This window comes from Pelodiscus sinensis, chromosome 1 (genome assembly GCF_049634645.1).
Source record: "Pelodiscus sinensis isolate JC-2024 chromosome 1, ASM4963464v1, whole genome shotgun sequence".
NCBI classification, from domain to species: Eukaryota; Metazoa; Chordata; order Testudines; family Trionychidae; genus Pelodiscus; species Pelodiscus sinensis.
Window position 1 is genome coordinate 241,540,361 of NC_134711.1, and position 11,449 is coordinate 241,551,809.

The following is an 11,449-nucleotide window of genomic DNA, read 5'->3' on the forward strand; positions in this document are numbered from 1 at the left end:
ATACAAATCAATTTAATCCTAATCACCATTCACTTTCACTCAAGCTGCCTTCCACTTTCCAATTGTCAATCATTTTCTCATGCTTCCTCAAAATCAAATCTAGAACAGCTTACCCCCCTAGTAGATTTCTCCACCTTCTGAACTAAAAATATAGGAGGGCCATCAAGCCCCAGGAATGGTTTATCACTTACTGCAAAGTGGTACTTTCAAACCGAGGGCTGTTAGAGAGAATTTTGATGCTGCTTCGGTGCAAGAACAAATTCTAGGTGTATTAACAGGAATGTAAAAATGTTTTTTAGGGTCACTCAGACCAGTAAGAGATTCTGTCCCTACTAGCCTCATAATTTTGGGTACCTTTGTGATATGTTAATATAGCTCAGAGCTCTGATGGCAGTAGCAAGCTTTCAAGCCCGAAGGTTTAACATGTTCCCACCTGCCTCCTTACTTCTTGCAGAGTGACTCCAACAACCTTTCTTGTAAAACAAAAAACTGGACTGTGTCGCACTTTAAAGACTAACAAGATGGTTTATTAGGTGATGAGCTTTCGTGGGCCAGACTCACTCCCTCAGATCAAATAGTGGAAGAAGATTGTCTCAACCATATGTACCAAAGGATACAATTAAAAAAATGAACACACATGAAAAGGACAAATCAAATTTCAGAACAGAAGGGGTGAAGGTAAATGTCTGTGAGCTAATGATATTACCACTATTCTACCACTATTCAACCTTTCCGGTACTGAGTCTCCTCAAATCCATTCTACAATTTCTCAAGTATCAGACACACTGACTTTTCCAGTTGGTCACGCCCTGTGGGGTGAAACCTGCCCCTAGTTATCTCCCTGTGACTGCCCACTTTATCCAGAATGTACGTTGGAAACCTGCTTAGGATAAAATAAAGTTTAATAGAAATATGGCTTTAAAGATGAAATAAGGAAAAGCAAGCATACAAGTTACACAGAATACAATAAAAAAAATGTTACCTATGTTAGGCAAATTACATAAGAATGGTTATACTGCATCAGACTGAAGGTCCATTCTAGCCCAATATCCTATCTTCAGCTTGTGGCCAATGCTAGGTGCCCCAGGGGGAAGGAACAGAATAGGTAATAAAGTGATCCGTACTTCGTTGTCCATTCTCAGCTTCTGAGAAACAGAGGCTGGGGACACCATTCCTGTCCATCCTGGCTAATAGCCATGACTATATTCTCCATGAATATAACTAGATATTTTTTAAATCCTGTTATAGTCTTGGACTTCTCAACATCCTCTTGCAAGGAGTTCCACAGATTGTGCACTGTGTGAATAACTACTTCCTTTTGTTTGTTCTAGACCTGCTGCTTATTAATTTCATTTGGTGACCCTTGGTTCTTGTGATATGGGAAGGAGTGAATAATTCTTTTTTTTATTTACTTTCCACACCCATTATAATTTTATAGATCTCTATCATGTCCCCTTTTGTCTCTTTCCAAACTGAAATGTCTCCATTTTATTAATCTTTCCTCATATGGCAGCTGTTCCAAACCCCAAATCATTTTTGATGCCCTTTTCTGAAATTTTCCCTATGCCAAGATATCTTTTAAAGGTGAGATGACTATATTTGAATGCAGGATTCAAGATGTGGGTGTAGCATGAATTTATATATAGGCAATGAGATATTCTCTGTCTCATTCTCTATCCCTTTCTGAATGATTCCTACCATTCCATTTGCTTTTTTGGCTGTTGCTGCTCACTGAGTGGATGTTTTCAGCGAATTATCCACAATGACTCCCAAGATCTCTCTCTGGAGTGGTAACAGCTAATTTAGTCCCCATCACATTATAAATACAGTTGGAATTATGTTTGCTAATATGCATTACTTTGCATTCAACAACATTAAAATTCATCTGCCATTCTGTTGCCCAATCACCTTGTTTTGTGAGATTTCTATGAAGTTCTTCATAGTCTGCTTTGGACTTAACTATCTCAAGCAGTTTAGTATCATCTGCAAATCCTCTAGGGGACCTACCCTTTGTTTCCTATCTTTTAACCAGTTATCAATCCATGAGACAACCCAGAGGAGTAGCGAAGGTGTTATGCTCCCGGAGGGCAAAGGCAAAATTTGCAGCTCCCCTCCGCTGCAGTGCGGCAGGGCCACAAACCTGGTGCACGGCTGAGCCTGACCCTGGGAGGAGAGGGTGGAGCTTGTAGTGTGTCTTTCCCCTCCCCCTCCAGTTTGGGGCTAGGCCTTCACATGCATTAATCCACTGGCGGAGATGGAAGAGGAGCTGGCTGGAGGTACGGGGAGGAGACTCCAGCTGGCAGCAGCGGGCGGATAAGGAGCAGGCAAACTGAGAGATGATGAGAAGCGGAGGGAGACTACATTGGTGCCCCTCTAGCATGGCACCTGGGTGCAACTCCCCCACCCCCCCAGCTCCCCTTTCCTGCACCACTGAGAGGACCTTTCCTCTTATCCTATGACAACTTACTTTGCTTAAGAGCCTTTGGTAAGGGACATTGTTAAAAGCTTTCCAGAAAAAGTACAGTATACCCACTTGATCTCCCTTGACCACATGTTTATTGACCCCCTCAAAGCATTCTAGTAGATTGGTGATGCATGATTTCCTTTTATAGAAACAGTTGGCTTTTCCACAACAAATTATATTAATCTATATGTCTGATAATTCTGTTCTTTACTATCGTTTCAGTCAATTTGCTTGGTACTAAAATTAGGTTTACTGGCCTGCAATTGCCAGGATTACCTCTAGAATCCTTTTTAAATATTGGCATCACATTAGCTTTCTTCCAGTCATTTGGTACCGAAGTTGATTTAAAGTGTAGATTGCAAACCATAGTTAATAGCTCCACAATTTCACATCTGAGTTCTTCCCCAACTCTTGGGTGAATGCCATCTGGTCCTGGCGACTTATTATTGATTAGTTTATCAATTTGTTCCAAAAGCTTCTCTAATTTGGGACAGTTCCTCAGATTTGTCACTTAAAAAGAATGGCTCAGGTTTGGGAATCTCCCTCGTGTCCTCAGCTGTGAAGACGGATACAAAGAATTCTTTTAGTTTTCTTCAGTCATAGAATTATAGGATATTAGAACTGGAAGGGACCTCGAGAGGTCATTAAGTCCAGCCCCCTGCAAAGCACTATCTAGGTCATCCCTGATATCTATCTAACCTGCTCTTAAATATCTCCAGTGATGGAGATTCACAACCTCCCTATGCAATTTATTCCAGTGTTTAACATCCTGAAAGTTAGGAAGTTTTTCCTAATATCCAACCTAAACCTCCCTTGCAGCAACATAAGCCCATTGCGTCTTGTTCAGCAGAGGCCAAGGAGAACAATTTTTCTCCCTCCTCCTAATCAGACCCTTTTAGATACTTGAAAACTGCTATCATGTCCCCTTTCAATCTTCCGTTTTCTAAACTAAACAAGCCCAATGCTTTCAGTCGTCCATCATAGGTCATATTTTCTAGACCTTAATAATTTTTTGTTGCTCTTCTCTGGACCTTCTCCAATTTCTCCACATCTTTCTTTAAATGTGGTGCCCAGAACTGGACACAATACTCCAATTGAGGCCTAATCAATGCAGAATAGAGTGGAAGAATGACTTCTCATGTCTTGCTCACAACACTCCTGTTCATGGATCCCAGAATCATGTTTGTCTTTTTTTGCAAGTGTGACACTGTTGACTCATATTTAGCTTGTGGTCCACTTCGACTCCTAGATCTCTTTCTGCAGTACTCCTTCCTAGACAGTTGCTTCCTATTCTATATGTGTGAAACTGTTTCTTCCTAAGTGGAGTACTTTGCATTTATCCTTATTAAACTTCATCCTATTTACCTCAGGCCATTTCTCCAGTTTGTCTAGATCTTTTGGAATTATGACCCTATCTTCCAAAGCATTTGCAACCCATCTGACCTTGGTATCATCTGTAAACTTAATAAGCGTACTCTCTATGAAAATACTGAAGATGAAAATACTGAAGAGAACCGGTCAAAAAACAGATCCCTTATGACCTTACCGTCCTTTAGTGCTCCTTTAGCATCCTTTCTCTAATACTATCTGTTGCTTTTGAACAGTTTTCAACTGTATTAACAGCTAACTGAGCTCAGGTCATGATCTCAAGGCAATGTTAAGTTTCCTAATTCACTTGTCTGTTAAATGTTAATGTTATTGTCTACATTTGTAACTGGCTTAATACTATTTACATTTTATATGTGTCCTGTCTGATGTGTTCTAATGTAACTAAATTAACCTGTTGTTACCATGTCTGTCTGTATCCTGTGCTTAATTAACTTTCAAGCAAAAATGTATTAGCATTTAGATTATATAAATAATGCATGGGAACTAGGGAACTGCTAACATTATTGTCATCTATTTGAAACATGTAGATTTACATTGTAAACTACCTACAGACCATTTTAATAGTCTGAATGGGCATTTCTAAATGAATTATCTTTTAATGGTCTATTGAATTTTAAACAATGACTATCACAGACTATCTGCATTGCTATTTATCAAACCCCATGTACAGAAGATGCCTGTCAGCTTACTTGCCTGGTTCAACTATAAAGGGATAGGGGTGGGAGCGATCCTTACCTCTGAACCATCTGAACACTAATAGCTGGGTTCCAGATGCCAGAGATAGCTCCCCAAAAGCCATTTTTGGGAAGCCTCTGCAGCATTTATGAAATAAAGACTCTGAATCTGGCAGATTGCTACATCTCTGCTTTTATTTTGAACCTGCGAACTCTAATTCATATGTAATGTACTGTATCTGCTTTAACCATGCCATAATTCTCATTACTTTTTCCTGTTTAATTAAATTTTAGTTTTCTAAAGGATTAGCTACACCATTTTCTTTGGTGAGACCTAGATTGTATTTTGACCCGAGGTAAGTTACTGACCCTTTGGGGTTGGAAGCAACCTAATTTGTTTTTAGTCATCTTTCATCAAAAAGTCCAGTTTGTATGGGTGATAAGAGAAATTAGAGAACATAAGGAAACTCTGGTTTCATGGTAAAACCAATATTGTGATCCTGGATTGGTAAAATCTATTGATAGAATATATCATTAGGCTGGGATGTCTGACCTGATTTATGAGAGTCTGGCCTGAGTTTAGCCCTCTTGGCTACGAGCCACTCCGGGCACCATGACAGAGGGAATCCTGCATTTCATGGACAGCATGAAGCTTAGATGCATGCCCTCCATTTTTGTATAGCCTTAGCTTCAACATCTTCCTGTTAAGAGAGCTTTCTTTCTCCTCCTCCCTTCCACCGGACCCTGGTAATTCATGGTTACCTTGAGTCATTTCTACTTTAGTTTTCCGAGATTTGGAGTTTCGGTATCTTTCCATTAACAATAATGGTCCAACATTGCCTTTCTATGGGTCTTACAATGCTGAGTGCCTGAAGTTAAATTTACATAAATAACTAGCCTAGCAGGTGCCCATCTCTTTCTAATTGCTGAGAGGTAATGTAGTTGCACCCTTGTAACAATTATAAAGTTCTATACAGATATTCCTGCATATATTCAGAACCATAACCTGCATACGTTATTTCCTAATGACCATCAAGTTCAGAATATTACACACTTTAATAAAAAGATCTTAACTGACATATTTTTATACATTAATATTGCATATAACACGTTGATTCAATTGCTTATTTGGTGGAGTTCAAATTTCCCAGAAAGTTTGGAGTCTGATTGAGAAATAGGAAGTAACTGTCTCAAGGTAGGATGTGAAAGCCTTGTCATTTGAGGTTTTTAAGAAAAGGGTAGCAAGCACTTCTGAGGGATGGTCTGGGTATATGTAGTCCTGCCTCAACATGGGTGGTGGGGTGGATTGGATGACTGCATAAGGTCTCTTCCAACCCTACATTTCTGTGATTCTACAGGCAATGGAGTTTCATGTGTTGGGGTCATCCTGTAGTATAACCAAGGCTGCTGAGAGCTAGAGTGTAACCCAAGTGTGGCTGGCAGGGTGCAGTTGCACATGACAGTTATGGTGTAACATGTATGCTAAAAGGCTGTTTGAGCCATGTTGAAGCTACTTCAGCAAGGCACTGTGAGGCACCCACAGTTACAGGGCAAGTATGCCACGATTGCTCTTTAGTCTATATTGTACAGGCCTACTGATGGGGAGGGGGAATAAAGTGGGCAGTTACCCAGGATCTGACTATTCAAAGGGGGTTGAGGCTCCCAGCCACAGTTGTTGCTACTGCAGCAGTGGTGACAACCGGAGCTCCAGGTCTTTTAAATCACAACTCAGAGCATTGTGGGTGGATCTGAGGGCTGGAGGGGGGATGCATGGTGCACTCAGGAAAGCTCAGAGTGCTGGCTGTCCCACCTTTCCCCTTCCGCCTAAGACCTTGCCCCTTCCGCGAGCGCGGAACTGGGCCTCCTTTCACCTTGCCCAGGGAACCACAGAGACTATCAGTGCTCCTAATAGTGTACCTTGCTATGTCACAGTAATAGTTGGTAGCAGTCTGGTGTTTCAGTATTAAAGGATTAAACTTACGTTTCAACATCAAAGGAGCTTACTTTAGTACTGAAACAGCAGCCTTTCCGCTGCAGTTGTGTTTCCTGTCAAAATAAATAAAGCCCCCCTTTTTTTTTGTTACATTTTGACTTGTTTCTGGATTGTCTTTTGGAGATAAAGGATGTTCCTTGGAGGAGATTAGCTTTAATTTTCCTAGGTTTTTAAATTTTATATCTGTTTTTCAAATATTGTGCTTGAAAATAAACCTCCTAACAGAACACTGTAATGCAATAGTTTTAGTTTTATTTTGAGATGACTTTACCACTATGATATATGTCCATGGTGTTTCTTAAGCAGAGAGGAAAGAAAAAAGAAAAAAAAAAAAAACTCAACACAATAAAAGCTGCTGTTGGCAAAACTTGAGGGAATGAAGAGAAGTTTCTTTATCTTGTTCCTTTTCATTGGCATGTGACTGGCATTTTCCAGATAGGCTGTCAATGGAGCAAAAGCAAGGGGAACTGTGCAGCTTTTCAGGATTTGTTGTAGTGGAGCTCTTGACATACAGATGGACAAAAGTAATTGGATAAAAAAAATCTATGGTGGTGTAATTTCATGGTCAGCTCCAAAGCCATTTCTGTTGCTCAAATAACTTAACTGTACAACACATCAGGTATGTTTTTATTTTCTTCTGTTGAGAAAATATTTAAAAGAGTTCAATATAAAAAAACCACCAAAACAGCTACCTCTTTCTTCCCCCGCGCACACTCCCAATAGGTTCAGATGTAGCCTTGTACTCTTTGCAGGGACATACGATCCAAAAGACAGGTGATTTAGTGCAGTTACCCTGAGCAAGGGGACTAAGCTATCATGCAAGGAATGTAGATGTCATTATGTGCTTTGGGGTAGTATTTTATGGAAACTTTATCAGTTCATTCCTTCCAGGGAATTGGTAGAAATAGCAGTCACTGCACTGTGTGGAATTGATTAAATCTGAGGCTACATTTACACAACAGCAGAAAGTCGACTTAGCAGCCTATGCAGCTCCAACTACTTGAATAACACAGCTGAAGTTGATGTACCTTAAGTCAATTTACCGTGGACTATACACCATGATGGGAGAGTTTCTCCCGTTGATTTGCCTTACATTTTCCCACTCCCCTATGACAAGTGTATTCGTTTACACATTTCTAAAGTATGTGTCAAAAAATATTTCACACCTGCTCTGCAGTTGTGTAAATGGCACTGTGATACTACCCTCCATATGCTTTATGAAAATATATTTATGGTATGAATATGGCATTACTAAAGTATGTTGTATGCAAGATAACTCATGTAAGGTATTCCTGGAAAGGTTATGATTTACTGAATATTATTATCCTTTTTGTATTTATGTATCATTTTAGCATCCTAAGGTAGGACTATTGACTGTGTCTCTGTATTTCAACTAAGCTACTTTGGGTGATGCAATAAGAATGATTAAAGTTCTAGAGAACATGAGTTATGAGGGAAGACTGAAAGAATTGGGCTTGTTTAGTTTGGAAAGGAGAAGACTGAGAGGGGACATGATAGCCATTTTCAAGTATCTAAAATAATGTCACAAGGAGACGGGAGAAAAATTGTTCTCCTTGGTCTCTGAGGACAGGACAAGAAGCAATGGACTTAAACTGAAGCAAGGGAGGTTTAGGTTGGACATTAGGAAAAACTTCCTAACTGTCAGGGTGGTTAAACACTGGAATAAATTGCTTAGGGAGGGTGTGGAATCTCCATCTCTGGAGATATTCAAGAGCAGGTTAGATAGATATCTATCAGGGATGGTCTAGATGGTGCTTGGTCCCACCGTGAGGGCAGGGGACTGGACTCGATGACCTATCAAGGTCCCTTCCAGTTCTAGTGTTCTATGATTCTATGGACGCTGTAGTCAGATGACCTGCTTACCTGATACTAACCAGCATCTTGGATAACTGAACTTTTTCATTGGGAGGTGAGGGAATCAAATAAAGGATTCCCATTTTATGGAATCCTATATAAGGCAGGGGAGGAGGAACTACTGCGCCTGGACTAGAATGATATTTCTGGCCTGTGAAAGTCTCTACCTAACACAATATCAAAGCTGGTGAGGAATTATTGTTGGTAACCAATTAGTGAATCAAGTTTAGTTTGTGTACTTTGCTTTATTTTCTTAATCTGATTTTTTTCTGATTGCTACCTATTTAACCGCTTAAAATACACCTGTTTGTAGTTAATACATTTATTTCTGATTTATAATATTATCCAGTTTATGTAATTTCTACAGTTTATGTAAAGCCCTCCCATGCACAAGCAGCAGGGCAGCAGATAATCAGGTGTAATATGTTCATCTGCAGCAACGAGAGGCATTTGACTCAGGATTGTGGGAACAGTAAAATTCTGTGACTAATGGTTTGTTTTCAAAAGAATAACTTATGTTTCTACTTTTTATGATGATGTTATAGTTGGTAGAAATTTTAAGCTGTGGGGACATTTCCCATGAAAAATGGAAAAAAGTATAAATTTTTGTTGGATTTATTTTTCTGTTTTTTCCCACCAGCTATGGAACTGGCTGGAGAATAGTTGATGTAGACATGCCTTTAATTTGTAGGCCAATGGTATATTATTATTGAGAAAGGTGGCTCTGTACCAGCTTGGGAAACCTGCCTGTGCATGGGTATTTCCCATTGATCTTATGGCAATTATTTAGCCAAGTAGCCACTTAGTGATTGTTCTGCTGAGCCCACATTTCTCTAGCTTAGTTATCAGAATGTCATGTGTGACCATGTCAAAAACCTTGCTGAAGTCCAGTTAAATTTGTCTGCCAAATTCACCCTATCCACCAATCAGTTACCCTGTCAAAGAAGAAAATTAAGCTTGCTTGGTATGATTTGTTCTTAGTCAATACATGCTATTGGTAACTGCTTCATCCTCCAGGGATTCTCAAAGAGAGTGATTTTTACATTGCTCTAGTGTAGCATTTCTCAACCTGGGGTCCATGAGATTTCTCCAAGGCATCTGTCGGCTCTGCTGTCTGACGCCTACCCGTCCCTTCTAGTTCTTCCTGAACACCACAAAACAGTGGTTCAGCAGCATGCAGGAGATGTTAAGAAAGATGGGGGAAGAGTGGGGCTGAAGCATTATTAGGAAAGGCAGCAGAAAGAGGTAGAAAAGAGGAGGGCAGTGATGGAGGGAACAGGATGTGATAGGGCGGGGATGTGACTTAGGGAAAAGGGGTCAAGAGGTTAGGGCTTGTAACTATAACAGCAAGAGGGCTTGGAGTCTGAAAAAAAATACATTAAAATTGGTGTCTTTGGGTTACTAAAGTTTGGGAATGGCTGCATTGGTGACATATAGTCTATAGTTCGCCTACTTCTCACTTTCCCCCTTTTTAAAGTTGGGCAGTACATGAGTCCTTCTCCAGGCTTCAGGTATCATTCCTGCAATCCATGAGTTTGTAAATATTATTGCCACTGGCTCTGAGATTTCTTCAGCTAATTCCTTCAGTACCTTCAGTTTAATAGAATCTGACCCCACTGATTTAAATACATTCAGGTTGGTTAGAAGATCTGTGGCATGTTCTTTACTTATCTCAATCTGCATCCTTTCCCCTGTACTGTATATGGTACCTTTGCTAGTTGTCAGGTCACGCTATTTTTTATGAGAAGACTGACATGAAGTAGGCATTAATCTTTTGCTACCAGCTTACATACTCCACTGAACAGCAGACCCACAACATCCTTCACCTTTCTCTTTGTCTGACGTATTTGTAGAACCCCTTCTTGTGTTGGTAACTCATTTCTTGCATGGGCTTTCCTGATTTTGTCCCTCAATGCTCGTACTATTCCCATATATATTTCCTTGATGATATACTTTTCCCTCCATTTCCTGTATGTATCCTATTTGGTTTTTAGAGAGCTAAAAAAAGCCTCTTTTATAGCCACATTGGCCTGCTATGGTTCTTCTTATCTTCCTTCTGCATCGGAGTATCTCGGTGTTGACCTTCTAGTTCACTGTTTCTCAACCAATGGTACGAGTATCCTTAGGGGTACTCAAGAGAAGTTGGGTGAGGGGGGGTACATCAACACAACTGAAATTTGGAGAAAACCGAATTTTTGTTTTAAGTTTTACAAAGCTTTATTATTTTTGTACTTTTTACATCCAAAAATTTAATCGCCCGCCCAGGTACAATTAAATTGTTTAAACAAATGTGTTGCAATGGTGGAAAATATTGTGTGTGTCTGAAAACCGTAGGTACTGGGGGTACTTATCATTTTTTTTTTGAAAAGGGGTACTTTATTTTAAAAAAAAAAAAGTTGAGAAACACTACTCTAGTGTTAGGCCTTCTAAGAATTGTCAGCCCACTTCAGCGTCTTTTCTTCCTAATTGGTCTTTCCTTGTGACTTGGCCTACTACTGCTCTGAGTTGGTTGAAATCTGTCTTTCTAACATGTTGTCTCTTTGGGGATTTTTTCTTTTCTTTTCTCATATCTTCCATTTCATAGGATCTGGCATTCTATCAGATTGTGATCAGTTCTTCCCAAGTTCCCAAACACCTTCACTTTTGCAAGTAATTAACCCTGTGGATCAAAACTAGATTCAAAATAGACTTACTTATTTCTCAGTTTTCTGAATCAGAAAGCTGTCTACTACACACACTAAGAATTTGTAGAATGAATTATGTTTTGCTGCAATAGTCTTACAACAGATATCAGGGAAGTTAAAATCCCCTATTATTATTAGTTCTTGTGTGTGAGCTAATTTTGTAACATTCTTGTAGAATGACTCATCCACTTCCTGATCCTGATTTGATAGTTTATAATAGATTCTCACCATAACATCACTATTGTCCTTTTCCCTTGTTATCCTCACCAAGAGACTCTAAGTAAGTCTATCAGGGTATGTCTACACTACCCCCCTACTTCGAACTAGGGGGGGTAATGTAGTCATACAGAGTTGCAAATGAAGCCCGGGA